Source organism: Martes martes, assembly GCF_963455335.1.
Source record: "Martes martes genome assembly, chromosome: 7".
NCBI lineage: Eukaryota > Metazoa > Chordata > Mammalia > Carnivora > Mustelidae > Martes > Martes martes.
Genome location: NC_137894.1, coordinates 134,685,184 through 134,698,736, shown reverse-complemented (window position 1 = coordinate 134,698,736; position 13,553 = coordinate 134,685,184). Strand labels below are relative to the sequence as shown.

The window sequence follows — 13,553 nt, the reverse complement described above, 5'->3', positions numbered from 1 at the left end:
CTCCCTGTGCTGCTCTCGCCAAGGGAGGGCCTCCCGAGACGGCAACTGTCTACAAGCTAGGGGTGGGGATCCGCATAGACGTGGGGCTGGTCTTCCCAGCCTGCAGAACTCTGCAACCTGTGGCAACCACGCCTCTAAACCAGCGGACAGACGGTTGGCCGCAGGCTTTAAGGAATGGCTGGCAACTTGGGAACCCAGTTCACCGACTGAGAAGCAGAGCTCCCTGCCACCCTGGTGGGCTGACCTTGGGCTGATACATGAGCCAGTGAGAAAGGTCTGCCTTTCGTAGGCCAAAAACACCCCAAAACCAAACTCCAAACCACCACACCCCCTTTTCTCTCCTCTACACCCCCATACAGTCCAAGCCCTTGACATGACTCAAGGCTCTCCCTATCCAACCCTGCCACCTGCTCAGGCCCACGTTTGCCCTCTGGCCACACCCATCACCTGTGGTTGCCAAGCTGGCCACCAGCTTCAGTGCTGTGGACCTTGGCTCCTGCTGTGCCCCCTGCCTGGGCTACCCAGCACCCACCTGTGCACCTACACACTCTTCCTCTGCCAAGACTCAGGGCAACCATAATCCCCTTTGCTGGAAGGCCTCCCCTACTCCCTCCTCCCTGCCCCACCCTTCCTCCCTGATCCATCCCTCCTCCCAACCCTCCTCCCTGCCTCCATTCCCCCTTCCATTGCTCCTCCCTGACCCCACCCCTCCTCCCTGACCCACCCCTCCTCCCTGATCCATCCCTCCTCCCACCCCTCCTCCCTGTCCCCACTCCCCCTTCCACGCCTCTTTCCTATCCCTCCTCCCACCCCTCCTCTCTGCCGCCCCCCATTCTGGTTTGAGGTTGTGACTCCCGACAGGTCGGGCTTGTACAACCCAGCAGCTGACACTGCTTCTGGCTCTTTGTAGGGCTCATGGCCTTTAATTTGTGCCTTGAGGTTGGAAATAGGAGTCACAGTTACTGAGCACTCGCCTCAGGCAGCCGCTGCCCTAGACTTTCTGGGTGCGTTACTCAGGTCAGCCCTATACCAGCCCCATGAAGAAGGTGCTAGTTGTGACTAGGTAAGAAGGGCCTGCTCCGAGCCGGGGAAATCAGGTGCCTCGTGTAGGAGACACTCAGCAGGAGCACGACCCACCGCACCCCTGCTCTGCAGAACCCGCCCAAGGGCCCAAGGGAATACGCATTCGAGTCCAAGAGGGTCCAAGGGCCTGAGCATGCAGACAGGTGGAGGGAGGGTGGGGCATCGAGTGAAAAGAGGGACCGAGGAAGGTGTGTGGGGCTGGTCACGGGGGTATCTCGGAGACCCCATCAAGACGACTAAGCAACAGGTATGATCCTGGGCCTGTGTAGATTCTCCCAGGATCTGCTTTCCCCCGGGGGGAGGCGGCAGCCCTCAACCGGATGGGCCCCGGACTGCCCGGACCATGAAGCCAGTCGCTGGGCACCGCAGCCCACTGAGGACTCTCTCCCAGGCCCCACCGCACAGCAGACACCTGCTCCTGTCAGGGCCAGCACTGCTGGTAAATATAGGCCAGGGGCCCCGGCGGGAAGGGCGAGGACTGAGGGGCCACAGAACAGGCCCTGCGCGGACAGAAAAGTCAGCACCCATCCCGGGAGCCCTGCGGCTGGCAGCAGCCCCACCCTGAGCAGAGCCCTGGCCGCTGTGGGCGGCGGTGGGGTGGGGGGGTGCTGGTGTTGTGCCCGGATCACACGCTTTCCAACAGCCAGGCCAGGAGCTATGACAGTGCAGTTTGGAGCCCATGCTGGCCGGCATCAGCGGCCCCAGGAAAACTGGAAAGTGAAGGACAAAGGGAATGCACAGAGAGAGGAAGGAATTTTAAAGATCTGAACCCCGTACTAACTGAGTGGATTTGGAAATGTACCTTAAAGTCTCCGAGCCTCCATCTGCTTAGTAAGATGGGGAGGTCACCCCCCCTCCCCAGGGTGTGAGACACATCCCACCCTCCTTCCCAGTGTCCACTCAAGCCAGGGTTCCCTGAGGCCTGGCGGGCTGGGGGGAGGGGGTGCAGGGGGAACCAGCCTCCCCTGGGTCACGTGCAACACGGCAAGCGTGCATGGGTGTGAGAGTGTCTTCGCACACAAAGATCAGCGGCAAGCACATTAACTAAGTTGTGGCCAATAGCCATTATTTGGAAATTATATAGGATGACAGGTTGGAGCCCAGGGTTCAGGGACTCTTCCAAAATCATTCTTATCCCATTTTTTATTTCTGTTTTGAAAATACATAGGGTAGGCTCGATTGGAATTCCAGCTGACAAGTAGGAATCCTGATCTCAGAGGACAAAGATACGTGCGTGCGCCGACCCGTAGCTGCTCATTCCCGTTTTACAGACACTCAGAGTTCTCAGAATAGCCCAGAATAGCCCATTCACCAACTGGAGCGCCAACCGGTGGGTTAAACGCACCTCTTCTCTTCACTTAAAGAGTGTGAGCTCTGTGCGTGTGGTGTGCCCGTGCATGCCCACGTCTGAGTGCACCAGCCGCCAGCAGGAGCCTGGCCCGGCAGAGCTGAGACCCACCTGGGGGCCCCCCTTTCCCCCTTTCCCCTTCACAATGACCACCAAGGTTCTTCCTTTTTCTTTGCTCAAACTGTGACTGCGTTTCCCTCCGCCAGTGACCTTCAGGGCTGGTTTACGAGCCCCGTTCAAGCAGCCATTCCTATAACAGTCAAAGACATTTGAAATCCAGACTCCTGGGCCCCATTGATGGCAGCTTTTCCTGAAGTCCGAAGCCACCCCAGGAGCGAAGGGGAGACCCCTGCGCCTTCCCTCAGGCTCATCAGCTCAGGGCAGACCTCATTTTCTTCTCCCATGGCAAGCCAGGCTTCTCCCCCACAGCACTGCGGTCATCTGGGCTGTTAATTCCAACAGTTAACTCTGTGCTAATTCTATCCTGGGGGGGTGGTTTTCTGCCTTGTAGTGTGTTTGTTTGTGTGTTTATCCTTTGTAGGATGTTTAGAACATCCCCGGCCTCTAGCCACTAGATGCCAGGAGCAACGCCTCTTCAGTTGTGGCTACCAAACATGTCTCCAGGAATTGTCAAATGTCCACTGGGAGGAAATTGTCCCAGTGAAGTAGTTTTTTTTCTCTGCCAACCCCCATCTCCTCTGTCTCTACAAGAAGTTTAAGCTAATAACCACTACTAACATTTACAAGTCTTTATTCTAAGGAAGATACGGATGTTTTCTTATGAGATCTGGGTACTGTCGTTCTTCTTTCATTTTATATACCAGGAAGCCAAAGCTCAGCGAGGTTAAGGAGGTGGTCCAAGGTCACACAGCGAGCAAGTGGCAGGGCTGGCGGATGACGTCAGAGTCTGGATCCTTGGCCACTGGGCTCCGCAGGGAGATCCGGGACAGTCACCTCCCAAGTGGTCCTGTGCTGGGAGTGGCCCCAGCTTGACCTCTTGGAGTGGGAACAATGAGGCACAATGACATTGACCCCCAAACTGCCCGTGAAGCCTCCTGCCACTCACTAGGGCTTGCCGTCTATTGTAAACCTCATCCTCCCCACCCAAGCATCTCTGGGATTCACCAGGGGGTAGCAGGCATCTTGAATGCGCTCATGAGGAGGTCCAGCCCTGCTTTCTGGGCTCGTCCTCCTCTGCTGTGGTGGGCTTCCTGCCCATCTGCCCAACAGGGGGAAGGTAGGCTCCTCAGCACCCTTGGACTATCCATCACTAAGGGCGCACTGTTAGCCTGGGAGGGAGCCGCGGAGAAGGCGGGAGTGGGTTTCTGGAAACCAAGGCCTCCACAGAGACGGGCCAGCTCCTCCTGCTCTCCGGCTCTGGCTCCCTGGCCTCCGAGGAAGGCTGCTGGATCCTACAAGCTCCCGTTCCCGCATTCTTTGCTCTTCGGCTCTTGCAGTTCTGTGTGGGACAGAGGCTGGTGGGCAGATGTGTCACCGTCACCAAGGACAAGCAAGTCCCAGGCGGGCCCCGGGGCCTCCACCTATAATAGTGGGGTGGTGACTCTCCTGTCAGGGACAGCCATGCCGCAGGACCCCCGGTCCACCCGCCGGACCCATCACACCCAGGACCCAGGCCGTCCTCATCAGAGCAACCCCAGGACCCTCCCCAGAGCGGCGGTGCTGGCTGATACCTCTGCGAGGTCACATCACTGGCCACTTCGGATGCCCCAGGAGCAGGGCCGGGGTGAAAGTTAAGCCTGGGAGCGGTGCACTGGCCTGAGGTGCCAAATCTGAGACAGCTGCGTGTCTGGAGTGAGCTCTGCCTCCAGACCAGCGGGCCCAGGGCCTGCGTTCGAGAGGCACCTGCTTTCCCCCGTTCACAGCAATTCCAGAGCCAATGGGCCCACGACTGCCCCGGCTCCAGCCAGATGGGGAGGGGCGAGCCCAGAGCTGCTCCGTCCCCATGGCCCTACCAGCGTCCAACCCAGGCCACGGCTCCTCCCTGGGAAGGAGGCTGGGTGTGAGGGTTTGCATGCAAGGGTCCTTTCTCTCCTGCCAAAGGATAGTAGGAAGCTCCTGACCCCACCATGGACGCATCGATGTTCCTAGAAAACCCGTTCCCAACAAATTAACTTGGGTTGAACTTTGTTTCTGAGTCCCCAGGGGTGACTCAGGCACAGTGAGATCAGGCCCTCCTGGAGGGGGCCAAGGGACCTGACCCACGGATAGGGCCAGCAGCCTCCAGGCCAGGATGGGTCAGCCTCAGGCCCACCCGATGCCTGAGCTCACCCGACCCGTGGGAGACGCCCTTCCCTCCTCCACAACCCCCTGCGGGTGGCAGGTGCAAAGAAAGAAAACCCGAGGATGAGCATCCCCTGAGTCAGGCTCTCTGAGACCTGGGATCTTATCAAACCCCCTACGAGCCGTTGGACGGAGGGTGGTCAGTCCCATTTTTCTCCAAAGATGAAACAGATTCGGCGAGGTGCGGGGCTGTGGCCAGGGCCCAGCGGTAAGGGAGGAACAGGCGGGGATTATCGGACCCCGGTGGCCGTGCGGGAATCGGGATGGTGTGGCGCTCCCTGGGATTGCACGTGGGCGGTGTCTCCCAAAAAAGACGATATCGTCTGCACAGAGCAGGCCAAGCATGTCCCAGCCATGTCCCTGCCAGGCCCAGGACACCCTCCTGGGGCGAGACAGCCACCGGCGGGAGTCAGAACTCTCACACAGATGGTCCTGGACTCCAGGGTTTCTGCTGGAGATGGGCCTTTCCCCAGGGCTCTGAGAGCCAGGAGCGGTGCCAGGTGGCCTCTCTGCGCCTCTGGGCAGGGGTTGCTCAGCGCTGCCCGCCGAGGATGGTCGGTGGGATGTATGAGGGGTTTAGAGCAGGGAGCCATGAGGCCGGCTGAGCCCAGGGCCCTGCCATGTCTTTTTGTCCTGTGGCTCTGTCCAGGCTGCTCTTGTCTGGGGTCAGTTATGGCTCAGGAAGGCCCCAGCTGGCTCCAAGAGCCCCACGTCCCAGGATTGGGCTTCTACTTCAGATCTGCTCATTTGGGTGGTAACCCTTGTAAGATCCCACCATTCCTCCCCTCACATGCACGTGGGGCATTGGAGAGAACAGAGCGGAACCAGGTGGCCTCTTGCCAGTCCCTAGGGCTCCTTCTCCCAGTAGGTGTCGTCCACACATGTAGGCTGTTGGCAGGGCATGAGGCTGGCCTGCGTCTTTCTCCCATCTGAGGGCTGAGCGCGGTGCCCCCACTCTGCTCTCTAGAAATGGGAAAGATCGGCTGTCTTTTCTGCCTTGGCCCCCTGAGCTGGGAGGTTGAGGGGGTCCGTTGTTCCAGAAGAAAGCGTTGTTGGCCGCACAGCAGAGAACATAGTGCCCACTTTAAAGAAAGGAAGAGAAGGGGCGCCTGGGGAGCTGTCGGTTAAGCGTCTGCGTTTGGCTCAGGTCATGATCCCAGGGTCGCGGGATCGAGCCCTGCGTCGGGCTCCCTGCTCGATGGGGGGCCTGCTTCTCCCTCTCGCTCTGCCTGCTGCTTTTCCTGCTTGTGCTCTCGCTCTACTTCTCTGTGAAATAAATACATAAAATCTTAAAAAAAAAAAAAAAAGGAAGAGAGGCTGGGATTTGTCTCTGCTTCTCCTTGATCCCTGCTTTCCCTTTCCATAGATGCACCTTCCTCCCTCCCAGAACTCAGCCTTCGTGGGCACCCCCTCCTCCCCCTGCTGTCTGTGCTCTGTCTACCCCCCTCCCCCATCCAGGAGGCTGTCCAGGGTGAGGACTGGACTCTTGTCTGTGCTTCATCTCTTGAAACCAAAATAAACTAATATCAAGAGGCAGCCAGGGCTGGGGGCCAGGATGCCAAGGCCACAGGGGTGCTTATTTTGGTGGCTGACATTCCATGGCTGGGTCAGAGCCGTCCCTGGACTTGGCACTGACCCACATCTCAGCTCCCTCCTCCCTGCTTAGCTGGTGCTTCCTCTCCCCGCTCTCTCTTTCCCTCATTCTTGGAAGAGGTGTCATTGTCATAGGAAAATATGCAGGTGTCGGCATCCTCTCCGGGCCCTGATGGGTGTAGGGCTCTATGAACTGCCTCCCCATCACACGCGCACGCACACACACACACACACACACACACACACACCCCTCTATTTATGGGAATTCAAATTAAAGTAAAAGAGGAGGGAAGCCTGAAATTGATAGGCTAGGGGTGTGTGTGTGTGTGTGTGTGTGTGTGTGGCCAAGAATCAGGCCGAGGCTGGCAGGCAGGGCTGCAGCCTTCCCCCATTCAGACCTAGAAGTTGTGTGGCTTGAATGTTAGCACAGACATTCAACACGTAGTGAGCCCTTACTACGTGCCAGGCACTGTTATAGGCACCGGCAGCCAGCAGTGAACAGAAGCACTATTTTAGATGGGAGAGGTAGGCAATAAACCAATGACATAAATCTGTAATAAGAAAGAGGGGTATAAGTGATATAGAGAAAAAGAAAACAGGTCAGGGGACTAGAGAGGGAGGGAGGGTGGGTTCTGTTTAGGATCAGAAAGTAGAAGCTTCCTGGTGCCATGTGTGGGCCCAGGGGGCTTTGTCTTGGAGGTCATGTCCTTCCTGCTCCCTGCAGGTTGACCAGTTGTTTGCTTGTGGCCCCAGCAGGGTCCCATCCCTCTTTCACCCCTTTTTGTCCCCATAAAGATGCTCCCTGGAGGGCTGTTCCAGGGGCCCACCTCTGGGGTCTTGTACAAAGTTGGTGACCCTGGGAGGGCTCCGGAGGTCGCAGAGGCCAGGGACTCTCCGATGCTCAGTGTCGTTTGTCATCCGGGACATGCAAATTAAAGCTGCAACGAGATGCCACCAAAGCCCATCACAACAGATAATATGAAAAAAGTCGGAGTGACTGGAACTCTCATACGTGCTGACGGGAATGCAAATTGGTACAACTTTGGAAAACTGATAGTTTTACTAAAGTTGAACACACACCCATCCCAGGACCCAGCGACTCCCATCTGAGGTGCGTCCCCAACAGACATGGGATATGCATGCACCAAAGGACATGTGCTGGAATGTCCTTAGCTCTGTATTCCTCACTGTCGCAATGGCCCACGTGGCCACCCATAGTAGAACAGATAAGCTGTGGCGTAGTCTGGGTGGAAAGCCACAAGGCCCTGAGAAGGAATCTCGCCATGCACAATGGAACGAAAGAAGACAGAGGTGTGATGCCATTCGTATGACACTGGAAATAACCTTTACCGTTAAAGGTCAGGGCAGTGGTCACCCCCCTATGGCAAGAGGAGATGGGTGGTGGCTGTTGAGGCAGGGCAGAGGAGGGGTGCAAAACTGGGACGTCTCCTGGGGTGCTGCTAATATCCTCCCTTTGGTGCAAAGGCTGGGTGTCTTCCGTTTGTGAAATTCCATTGAGCTGCACACGTATGTGCACTTTTCATGTGTATGATGCTTTAATAAAAACTTGTAAGAAATCAGGGCTGTTCAGGCTTCAACTCAGATGAATTCATAAGGATGTCTGGGGTAAAGTGACGCTTGGGTGGCTCAGCTCATTAAGCGTCAGACTCTTGGGTTCGGCTCAGGTCATGACCTCAGGGTCCTGAGATCGAGCCCCACATCGGGGGGTTCCATGCTGGGTGTGGAGTCTGCTTAAGATTCTCTTTCTCGCTCAGCTTCTGTTCCTCCCCCATCACTCTCTCTCTCTCTCCTCTCTAAATAATAATAATAATAACAATAAAGAATCTCTGGGTAGAGTCAGGCATAGATCGGTTTAATGGCATTTCACTGCCGGGTCTGGAGGGAGCAGCCCATGATGTCAATAGACAAGTCTTGGACGTGGGCTTGACTGCAGGGTCAAGCCTCCCAACTGGGATGAGTAAGGACCAGGGGAAAAGCAAACATTCACTAACTGACTTTCATAACCTTGTGGGGTTCCTTGTTCTGCCCCAACGTTTGGATTCCCTGCTACATGGGGGAGGGGCAGGGGATGGCGGGCAGAGCTGTGGCCGAAAGCGCTACTTTTTATGTCAGGCAGTTGTTCCGATCTAAACCATCCCTTATACAGTTCCCCAACCCCCTGAGCCTCAGTTTCCTCATCTGTCAAGTGGGGGTGATGACAGCATCTGCCAGGAAGGGTGTGAGGACAGCAGGACAATACCATTTATTTTTTTAAATTTTATTTTACTTAAATCCAATTCATGAACATATAGTGTATCATTAGTTTCAGAGGCAGAGTTCGGGGATTCGTCGGTTGCATGCAACACCCAGGGCTCGTTCCATCCCGTGCCCTCCTTAATGCCCTTCACCCAGTTACCCCAGCCCCCTACCCACCGATGATGCCATTTGTTAGCGGACTGGTGCCCGACCAGCCCCTCCCCCTGTAGGCCACCCCCAGAGCACTCTCTGTTCCCTGTGGCTCTTTACCCACGATTGAGGCTCTGGGTTCTCAAAAGCAAAGCGAAGGCACGAGGCAACAGGACTGGGAGAGTGAGTTTCTCCAGCTCGCTCCACCGTGAAAGGTTTGGATTGGGAGCGAGAGGTAAGGCGGAAGGTCACTAGAAAAGGGATGCTTGAGAAGGGTTAGAGAGCAGAGGGGCCTGTGCCCCACCCCTGGCAGGAGCCCATGGAGGCAGCAGGACCCCAGGGATGCCCTCCGTGGGCTCCGCTAGAACTTCTCCTGCAGGGGACAGTCCCCAAACAGAAAGAGAACTGGATGGTCCCTCACTGCCCTTCTCTCACCCCCCACCATGTCACAGGGGTCTGGGAGGGACTGAGCGTGAGCTAACCTTGTGGGGCCACCAACTACAGTAGCCTGGGGGACGGGGCAGCCCCACCTGGGGTGATACATGATTTGGCAGGTGCCGGGGCTGAGTAGCTGGGACACAGCCTGGGACTGACCGTGCAGGGACTAGTCTCCTGCACCAGATCAGACGTCCGGAACCTCAACCAGAACCCAGGGTGTGCTGCACTCACTGAGATTTATTTCCAGGTGGACTATTCCGAGAGCCTGTAAAGGCGTCCTGAGGTTCTCTTGCATTTGACTCCATGAGAAAGCATCCTGGGGGATGGTAACTCCAGTATCCTCCAAGGGGAATGAAATTGAAATTGACATTTTTTTTTTCATTTAGAAGAATAGACCAAGTGACATTTCCAGCCCCGTCCCTCACTCCAGCCAGTGGGGACGTAAGTGTTTGGCAGTGTGCCAGGAGCATCCTGGAGGCTCAGTGTGTGTGGCTGAGTTGAGGGCGGAGCTCAGGCTGAGTGTTCCAGAAACAGCGGCTTTCTTCCCCGGCTGTGTGCTGGAGGAAGGCTTCCGTCTGCTGTGTGCGGCTGCCAAGGCTGGTGCACACGCTAGTTTGTTTGTTTGCTTGTTTGTTATCCTGCCTTTTGCAGCCCAGCCCAACCCCAAGACAGCCTCGGCTGGATTCCTGAACCTCCGAAGGCAGGCTCTGCCCCTGGGGCATGCTCAGTGGACTCTGCCAAGGCTGCTTATCCCAAACCCAAGTACCCTTCCCTCCAGCTCTGCTCTGCTCCCACTCCATTTCCTAGTTGTCTTCTGCCTCCCCGCCTTCCCTCTGTGCTCCCTTCTTCCTCCCTGCCCTCTTCCCAGCCTCCCTGCCTCCCCCACCTTCCCTGTGCCCTCCCCCTTCAGTCCGCGTGTCCCCCACCGCTCTCCACCTTTTGCTCTTCTGTCTTCCACACACCCCTTTTCACCCCCGGATTAATCTCAGGGTCCCTCTCCCTTGCTTCCTTGTTTTCCGCAATTACCTCTTCTTTCTCCTCTCATGGATGCCTTATCCCCTCTCCTCCTGTTCCTGTCCTTTCCTTCTTCCTCTCCATCACCTCTTTGCGTGCACTTCCCTCCCCTCTCTTGTCCCCTAGTGTCCCCCACTCTGCTCTGTCTCCTAATCTCCCAGCTCCAGCTCCCCACCCTCTTTCCCTCTCTCTCTGTCTCTCACCCTCCCTGTCTCTCTCCTCTCTCGCTGCCTCCTGGGGAGTTCCAGAAACATACCCATATATGGCCTCCATGTCAAGGATCACAAATGACGACGTCACGTGAGGGCCAGCGCTCCGAGATGCTCTCTGCCTCGAGGTCCGTAATTGACGCACGGTGCAGGGACGGAAGGCGGGAGGGCAGCCTCCTCCGTGCGATCTTCAAGCAGGACATCCGAGATGCACAACGTCTTATAGTTTGGCTGGCCATCACGGGTCATGCGGTGGGCCCGAAATAAACTCCCTGCTTCAAAGGAAAGCGTTTCAGAACGGCCTGGCAGAGCAGCCAGGAGCTCGGGGCCAGGGCAGAAGGAAAACTCAGGGAGAATGTTCTGAATTAAGACACTCTCAAGAAAACCTTCTTTAGTCCCCCTGAATCGTGTGCCCCTGTTTCAGAGTCTAACAGGTAATGCATGCTTTCAACTTTCTTACACTGACTTCGAGAAAGATTGTTTGGCTGGGACTTGACCACTGAGCTACTTGTTGGTGACTCCTTGTCGCCAAGACTCCTGTCTGCGTCTCTCTCTCCTGTCTCTTGTGTTACAAAGCATGCTGGGGACTCTGGCTTTGGATGTGGGAGAGAGAGAATCAGCCGTATGCATGCACTGGTGCCTTCTCCACGGGACGCTCGCACAGAATATCCCTCCTCTGTGCACTTCTAAACATGGAAATGGAACAGGGTTATCCGCGGTGCTCTTGTGGGTGCCCTGGACCTTTGGCAGGATCTGTGGGGGCACAAATGACCTTTAGAAAGGCTTTTAGGTCAGGTGGGTAGATAGCTATGTTTATGCACGTGGGCATCAATGTTCATGGTGCTGAGGGAGGGTCTCTGTGTGCAGTTGTGCAGTTTCAGGGGGAGATAGCCACCAGGTGCCAGGAGTTGTACCTGCAACGGCTTGGGGCTCAATGAAGGGTTGTCTGATCTGCAGAAACTATGACACAATGTAACGAATGAGATGTTTGGTGAGATTTAACAGAGCATGGTGGGGTTGGAGAAACACAGAGTATCTCATGTGTGCGTGCCTGTTGTGCGTGCATGTGCACGCCCGTGTGTGTATGTGTGTGTGTGTGTGTGTGTGTGTGTGTGTGTGTGAGCATGAGGACATATCCAGGGACAGGATAGCTTTCGAAAAGCTGGGTGGATGTCACCAGGCAGAGGGACAGGGAGAGAGACCTCCAGGCAGAGGGGCAGCTCTGGTAAAGGCAGACATACCACGGGGGGTCTGGGGTGTCAGCGGGAATGCAGAGTGGCTACAGCAAAGGGTCATGAAGGGGAGAAGTGGGGACAAAACTGGCAGGGAAGGGAGGGAAGCCAGAGCGAGATGTGGCTCCCACCAGGCCAGGCAAGAGGATGCAACATTTTGGGGTTGTTTTGGAGCAAAGTCGGTGTAGGTGGGATATGACTGCAGGGAGCTTCCCGGTAGCAGGGGGGGATGGCCTGGAATTGGGGGGGTGGGGGGTAGAGAGTAGTGCCAAGTAGGGAGGCCAGGTAAACGACAGAAACATGAATCAGGGCAGAGGCCAGTCCACCCCCCTCATCCTTGCACAGGAAGGATGGCGGGGGTCTCCTCACATAAGCGGCATGAGGCCAGGAGATGGCTAGCAGCCACAGTCGGCGCCCTCTGCAGTGGAGGCCGGGGGCAGAGCACAGCGAAGCAGCCAGATGCCCCTGTCCCTTCTAAAACAGTTGGATAGGTCCCGACAGCTGGTGGCAGGCCTGTTTACAGCTTGGCCTCCTCTGGGAGCTGGCAGCAGCCCCCACCTGGCGCTGTTCTCCTTTGCATCATCCATTCTTTGCACAAACAGACCGGGCTGTGACTGCCTGTGATCCTCTGCCCCCGGCGACCTTACAACAAACAACACGGCCATCCATATCCGCGGACGTTCGTGGAGCACTGACTGTGAGCCAGACCCTGGCCCAGGGCTTTGGGTGACTTCTCTCCTTGACTCTTCTCAAGGGCATCCTGCGTCAGAGGTGATCATTACTCCCATTTCCCAGATGGGAAAATTGAGCTTCTGAGAGGTTCAGGGTCTTGCCTGGAGCCAGACAGCCAGGATGCGTTGGAGTTGGAAAGCCGATCCTGGCCTCTTGGCCTCCAGCGTCCACATTCAACGCCATGGCCTCCCTGGGGCCCAGCACAGCAGTAAACAGACCCGTCCCTGGCACAGTCAGGGTATCATAAGGTCCCCGTATATTGTGGACAGGCTAGATCCAAAAGAGTTTTCCCGAAGGAGGCACAAAAATATCTCTGGACCCGCCCAGTGTCCTTCCATTTCGGAGCCGTAGAGGGTCAGGCTGCCCAGAGGAGATGGTTGTCATGGGGCTGGTTTATATCTTTTTTATCCTTAGCACCATCTTTTGGACTAATCAGTGCCCAGGAATATCAAGAAAGCCCTTTAAAAGCTTTGCAGCTGGGGGAGAGGTTTTGGAGAGGGCTAGTGATGTCACAGTAAGGGACCCCTCATTTGCCAGATTTTTTAAAGAAAGGGACACAAAGGAGAGGGTAGACAAAAAGAGGAAACGTCGGGCAAGCTGAGAGGAGAAGAATGAAATGAAGGCCGGAGAGTCGGGGGGAGAAAGAGAAAGGAGAAAGATTTGGGTGGGATCCTAATTCAAAAGATTTCCAGCCAGTCCTGGGGTTGGGCCTGGGTGAGACAAGCAGGGCTGGGAGGGCCTCCTGTCCCGCACCCCACCGCAACATCCGCACTGTGTGGCCTGGAGCTGGAGCTTCCAGAAAGCCCTGCTCCCCAGGGGCCAACTGAGGGTCCGTGCTCTCCTGGAGCCCAGGACAGGGCTGGCGAGGTGGCGCTTGGGCTACAGAGGGACAGAGCTCTCCCCGGAAGCCCCGCCCCTCCTCACCCCTACCCCAGGCTGCCCGCAGAGGTGCAGAGGCCCGCATTGGCTGAGCCCCGGGCAGAAACTGGATTGAGGCCTGGAATCTGCACCCAGACCTATATGTGGCCAAGTCCTGCTCACGGGCCTGGCTGCAGCAGCAGGACAGGGAGGTGGACCAGGAGGGGTGTGGAGGGGCGGGCTGGGCAGGAGGGAAGAGAAGAGCCCTCCATTTGGGAGGCTGAGGCAAAGGCTTGCTCCCAGGGTCCTGGGACCACAGATTCAGGTCAGCAAGGTACA

General features: G+C 56.7%; 1 protein-coding gene across 3 annotated transcripts in view; it reads left to right on the top strand.

Moving 5' to 3' along the window:
• Positions 1 to 10,555: 10,555 nt before the first annotated feature.
• Positions 10,556 to 13,553, top strand: part of ASB2 (ankyrin repeat and SOCS box containing 2) — a gene marked incomplete at its 3' end in the record, with an annotated part of 40,309 nt that continues 37,311 nt past the window's right edge. For 2 of the 3 annotated variants that reach the window (XM_080809325.1, XM_080809324.1), the window contains exon 1: positions 10,556 to 10,826. The remainder of the gene's footprint in view (positions 10,827 to 13,553) is intronic. The other variant, XM_080809326.1, reaches the window with a different exon arrangement.